The following is a 5,214-nucleotide window of genomic DNA, read 5'->3' on the forward strand; positions in this document are numbered from 1 at the left end:
CCTGGGGCAAGACAAGACAATTGGTTGGTATGTAAATAGCTGAAAGCTTTCTCCTACAAATCAGTAGGGGATTTGTAAAATTTCTGTACTTAAAATGTTGCTAGTCATATCTCAGAGGCTCTCCCCACCTTTTCATCTTCCTTCACCCTGAATTCACTGATACAATTATGTATGCACACAAATTAAGAGGTGGAAATATTCAGTAAAGTCAGTCTAATAAGAAAGTAGAATTTTTAACACTACAGAACATGTCTATTACGTAGATAAAGCTAAACAGAAGAGAAACACCGTTACATTAAATAAGTAACGACTCTTTGTTAAAAATATAATTCCTCCTAGATTGATTCTAAAAGCTATCATTTATGAATAGAAAGTTTTAGTTACTGGAGAATATGATTGTATATGTCTCAGAATAAAGTAGCAACTCTTAGAGATGTGGTCTATAGACTCCCTAGTCCATACTATCCTTCAACAATCTATAATTAGACATTGAGAGTTTTGACACATGACTCAGAGTCTTGCACCTCTCCACAACTCTTGCTCACCTTTTAGAAGGTTTCAGGGGCTGTGTAGATAACTCATTCAATGGCCTATGGTTTTCAGTTCTACTCCATTCAGCCACCATCCACCCCTTTCCAAGTCCACCCTTATCATCATTCAGCATCATCCCATCTCCTAAAGTTTAACCCACAGTCTTTCACCTGACTCTTGGATCAACAATTCTCTCCCATCTTAGCTAATGCCACATTACACTCTCACTTCAGGTAGGCCTAGTCCCATATCCCTCTATTTTATTTAACTCAATCGGTCTTCTTTTGAGTTTTCTTTCTTCTCCATCATATATTCTCATTGTCTAGTGATAATTATTCCTAATATTTTGAAAAATAAGAACATTAAAATATTCTAACTTGAATAGAAATCTTACTTTTTATATAGTTATAACTATATATAAAAACTACTACATATATTTATATATAAACTTTTTTCTAGCTTTATTGAGATATAATTGACAGGTGGGGGGAAGGGGGAGGGATAGCATTAGGAGATATACCTAATGCTAAATGACGAGTTAATGGGTGCAGCACACCAGCATGGCACATGTATACATATGTAACTAACCTGCACATTGTGCACATGTACCCTAAAACTTAAAGTATAATAATAATAAAAAAAACTTTAAAAAAGAGATATAATTGACAAAAATTGTATATATTATGGTGCGCAATATGTTTTGATGTATGTATACATTGTGAAACGCTTGCCACAATCAAACTAATTAACATGTCTATCATCTCACATAGTTTTGTGTGTGTGTAGTGAAAACATTTAAAATCTACTCTTAGCAACGTTCAAGTATACAGTACTTTATCATTAGCTATAATCACCATGCTGTACAATAGACTTACAGAATTTATTCATCCTGTCTAACTGAAACTTTTATTTTTCATAATTTTAAAATCTTGTTAAAATACCGTTCACTTTAAGGTCTACATTGTATTCTACTAATTTCATAGTTTTATGTTTCACAATTGGGTTTTAATCCATCAGGAGTTCACCTTTGTAAAAGTGGAATAGGAGTGAAAACTCGAGGAGCTCAGATCTGAGAAGCATCAGGGAGTGCCGTTGGCATGGATTAGGCAGGTGAGCTAAGGACATGAGACTTCCCTACTGTCTGCAGCCGGGCACTACACACCCAGCCCTTACTCCCCAGGCAGGAAACCATAGGCCTACTCTCAGGAGAAGTTACACTAGATGGATTTTGGACTCCATACAGCAGAGGAAAGGGTTAAAGAGCAGCAGGAAGGGGTAAAAGTGTTTGTCAAAATAGAAGGAATAAGTGAATCTCTATATACTAAATATTAAGATTCCCAGATAATTCCCTTGTTCAGAAAAAATATACACCCTCTAAACAAGAGATTGGAACCTTCTTTCCTCAAGACAATATACTGCACTAGAGAGAAGTGTTCCAGATACAATGAAGTAGTGGTAAATACTATAAAGAAAATAGCTTTGGGAGGCCGAGGCAGGTGGATTACCCGAGGCCAGGAGTTTGAGACCAGCCTAATCAACATGGAGAAACCCCGTCTCTACTAAAAATACAAAATATTAGCCGGGTGTGGTGGCACATGCCTGTAATCCCAGCTACTCGGGAGGCTGAGGCAGGAGAATTGCTTGAACCTGGGAGGTGGAGGTTGCGGTGAGCCGAGATCTCATCATTGCACTCCAGCCTGGGCAACAAGAGCAAAACATCTCAAAAGAAAAAGAAAAAGAAAAAGAAAACAGCATATGAATTGGGGTAGATTATTTTATTTGGAAAGGCCAGTGGTGGCCTTAATGATTAGGTGACATTTGAGCAGATACTTGAAACAAGTGAGAAAGCCATGAGGGTTATATGGTTTGGATCTGTGTCTCTGCCCAAATCTCATGTCAAATTGTAATCCCCAATGTTGGAAATGGGTCCTGGTGGGAGGTGATTGGACCTTGGGGGCAGTTTCTCATGAGTAGTTTAGCAACACCCCCCATAATGTGGTTCTCATGATAAAGTTATCATGAGATCTTGTTGTTTGAAAGTGTGTGGCACCTCACATACACCTCCCTCTCTCTTCCTCCTGCTCCAGCCATGTAAGACATGCCTGCTTCCCCTTTGCCTTTCACCATGATTGTAAGTTTTCTGTGGCATCTCCAGAAGCAGAAGCCACTATGCTTCCTGTATATAGCCTGCAGAACTGTGAGCCAATTAAAACTTTTTTCTTTATTAATTACTCAGTCTCAGGAATTTCTTTATAGCAGTGTGAGAATGGACTAATACAGATGGTAACAGAGAAAAAGTTATATCAGAAAGAAGAAACAGAACTTGCAATTCTCCTGAAGTAGAAGTGCTTGGACTGTTTGAGGAATAGCAAGGAGCCCAGCTGGTTGCAGTGGCATAAGCAAGATGGAAACTAGCAGAAAATGAGGTCAAAGAAGAAGCCATATGCTGAATCATGTAAAACTTCATAGGCCATGGTGAATACTTTGGATTTATCCTAAAAGGGATGGAGATTCTCTGGAAGCTTTGAACAGAGGTGTGACAAGAACTGACTACATATGGAGAATCTGACTACCTTTTTGATTCTTACAAATTATTGCTTCTGGTATCTTCCTTGTCTTGTTTCTGCTGTCTTTGTAAAGAGAAGGATCTTAATGTTTGTTGATTTTTATGGTGTAAGTTTGGGAGTAAAGAAAAACTAGTAGAAGTCTTCAGTCCAGGTTGTGATCCATCCTGTCTTAATGCACAAATATGTCCAACATAGAAGATTATTTATTTTCTTTAGGAAACTTCACTTACTGCTGAGGGAGTGATTCTACCCATTTACATGTCTTTGATTTTATTTTGAGAGAGCTACTATTAATATGCCTGATATAATTATAAACAAAAGTACACGCATTCCTCTTTCCACCCCTGCTCTGAGTTTTATTTCAAAGCTTTCCTGAGTTGACTGACAATGAAGATTGCTATGCTCAAATTATTTTTTTTATGATTGTGGACTGGCTTTCCCATGTGGAAAGAAAGATGATTGATGGAGTTTCCTGATAATACACTTCCATCTCCAAGACCCAAAAGAGAAATCCTCTTCTCCAGTTCCAATAAAACTCCAAAAGGAAAGCTTCTGGTTGGCCTAGCTGGGACCACATGTTCATCCTTGGCTTAATTACTGTGGCTACAGGAATGAATGAGTCACTCTGACAGGCCAGGTCCAGCTCAGGTGCCCATCCCAGCCCTGAGGAGAAGGTGGTATCATGGGTAGCCTAGCAGGAAGAGGAGGAGAGACAAGGCATACAAAAAATATAAGCATCTAATATACATGACATACAAAACCTTTGACAATCTGATGTCCACCTACTTCTCCAGCCCTTATCTTGTTCCACTCATTAATTTGAACTTTGTGCTCTAAAAATGACCAGAGTAGTTCAGAGCATGAGCTGTGAGGTTAGCATATCTAGGTTTGCATTAGAAATTTACAATTTACTCATTACATTACCTTGAGTAATTTTTTTAACCTTTCTAGTCTTTGTTTCTTCATTTCTTAAACATAATAAATAATAGAACCAAAGGAAATGATGCAAGTAAAACATGTGGCATAGGGTGGCAAGTGCGAGATTTTAGGAAGTTTATAAATAGCACCCCTCTTTTCCTCCTTCATGTTTGTTTAATTTAGAGATACACCCAGCAATCAGGAGAATGAAAATAGCTTTAAAACCTGTCAGGTCATGTCTTTCTGCTCAAAACTGTACAGAGGTTTCCCATCTCGCACAGAAAAAAAGTCCAAGTCATTATAGGCCCACAAGGCCCTGAAATCATCTTCACCACTCCCCAAATCTCAATTACCTTTTATCCTCATCCCCTATGGTTTCCTCCTTCATCACATTACACAGCCACGCTAGCCTCATTACCTTGCACTAAACATTTAGAAAAGCTCTCACCTCAGGTCCTTTGCCCTTGCTTTTCCCATTGCCAAAAAGACTATAGGTTCATGGAGAGTACCTAGCTACTCTCCACTTAGGGAAGGAAATAGACATAGTCTTTGCCCTCATTGAGCTGACAGTCTAAAGGGGAGATGGGCATTAAATGCATAAACAAACAAGAGTGATACGATTATAAAGTGTGATGAGTACTATAATATAAAATGTCTATACTCTCTGGGAAAATAATAGGATGGAAGTACTGAATTCTGAATGGTGGACAAGGGCAGGGCCTCACAAGGAAGCATCATGAAGGTAAGAGTGGTATGAAAATAACATAGACCGGGTGCGGTGGCTCACACCTGTAATCTCAGCACTTTGGGAGACCAAGGCAGGCGGATCACAAGGTCAGGAGATCAAGACCATCCTGGCTAACATGGTGAAACCCCGTCTCTACTAAAAATACAAAAAAATTAGCGGGGCATGGTGGCATGTGCCTGTAGTCCCAGCTACTTGGGAGGCTGAGGCAGGAGAATTGCTTGAACCCAGGAGGTGGAGGTTGCCGTGAGCCAAAATCATACCACTGTACTCCAGCCTGAGCGACACAGTGAGACTCCGTCTCAAAAAAAAAAAAAAAAAAAAAAAAAAAAAAAGAAAGAAAGAAAAAAGAAAATAACACAATTGGAAAGTATAGACCATGTACAAGACCCATTATCTAACCTATCAGAGATAGGACGATAATGAACAGTCACCTGAGAGTCAGGCAGAGAA

Source organism: Pan paniscus, chromosome 1, assembly GCF_029289425.2.
Source record: "Pan paniscus chromosome 1, NHGRI_mPanPan1-v2.0_pri, whole genome shotgun sequence".
In the NCBI taxonomy this organism is placed as follows: Eukaryota; Metazoa; Chordata; class Mammalia; order Primates; family Hominidae; genus Pan; species Pan paniscus.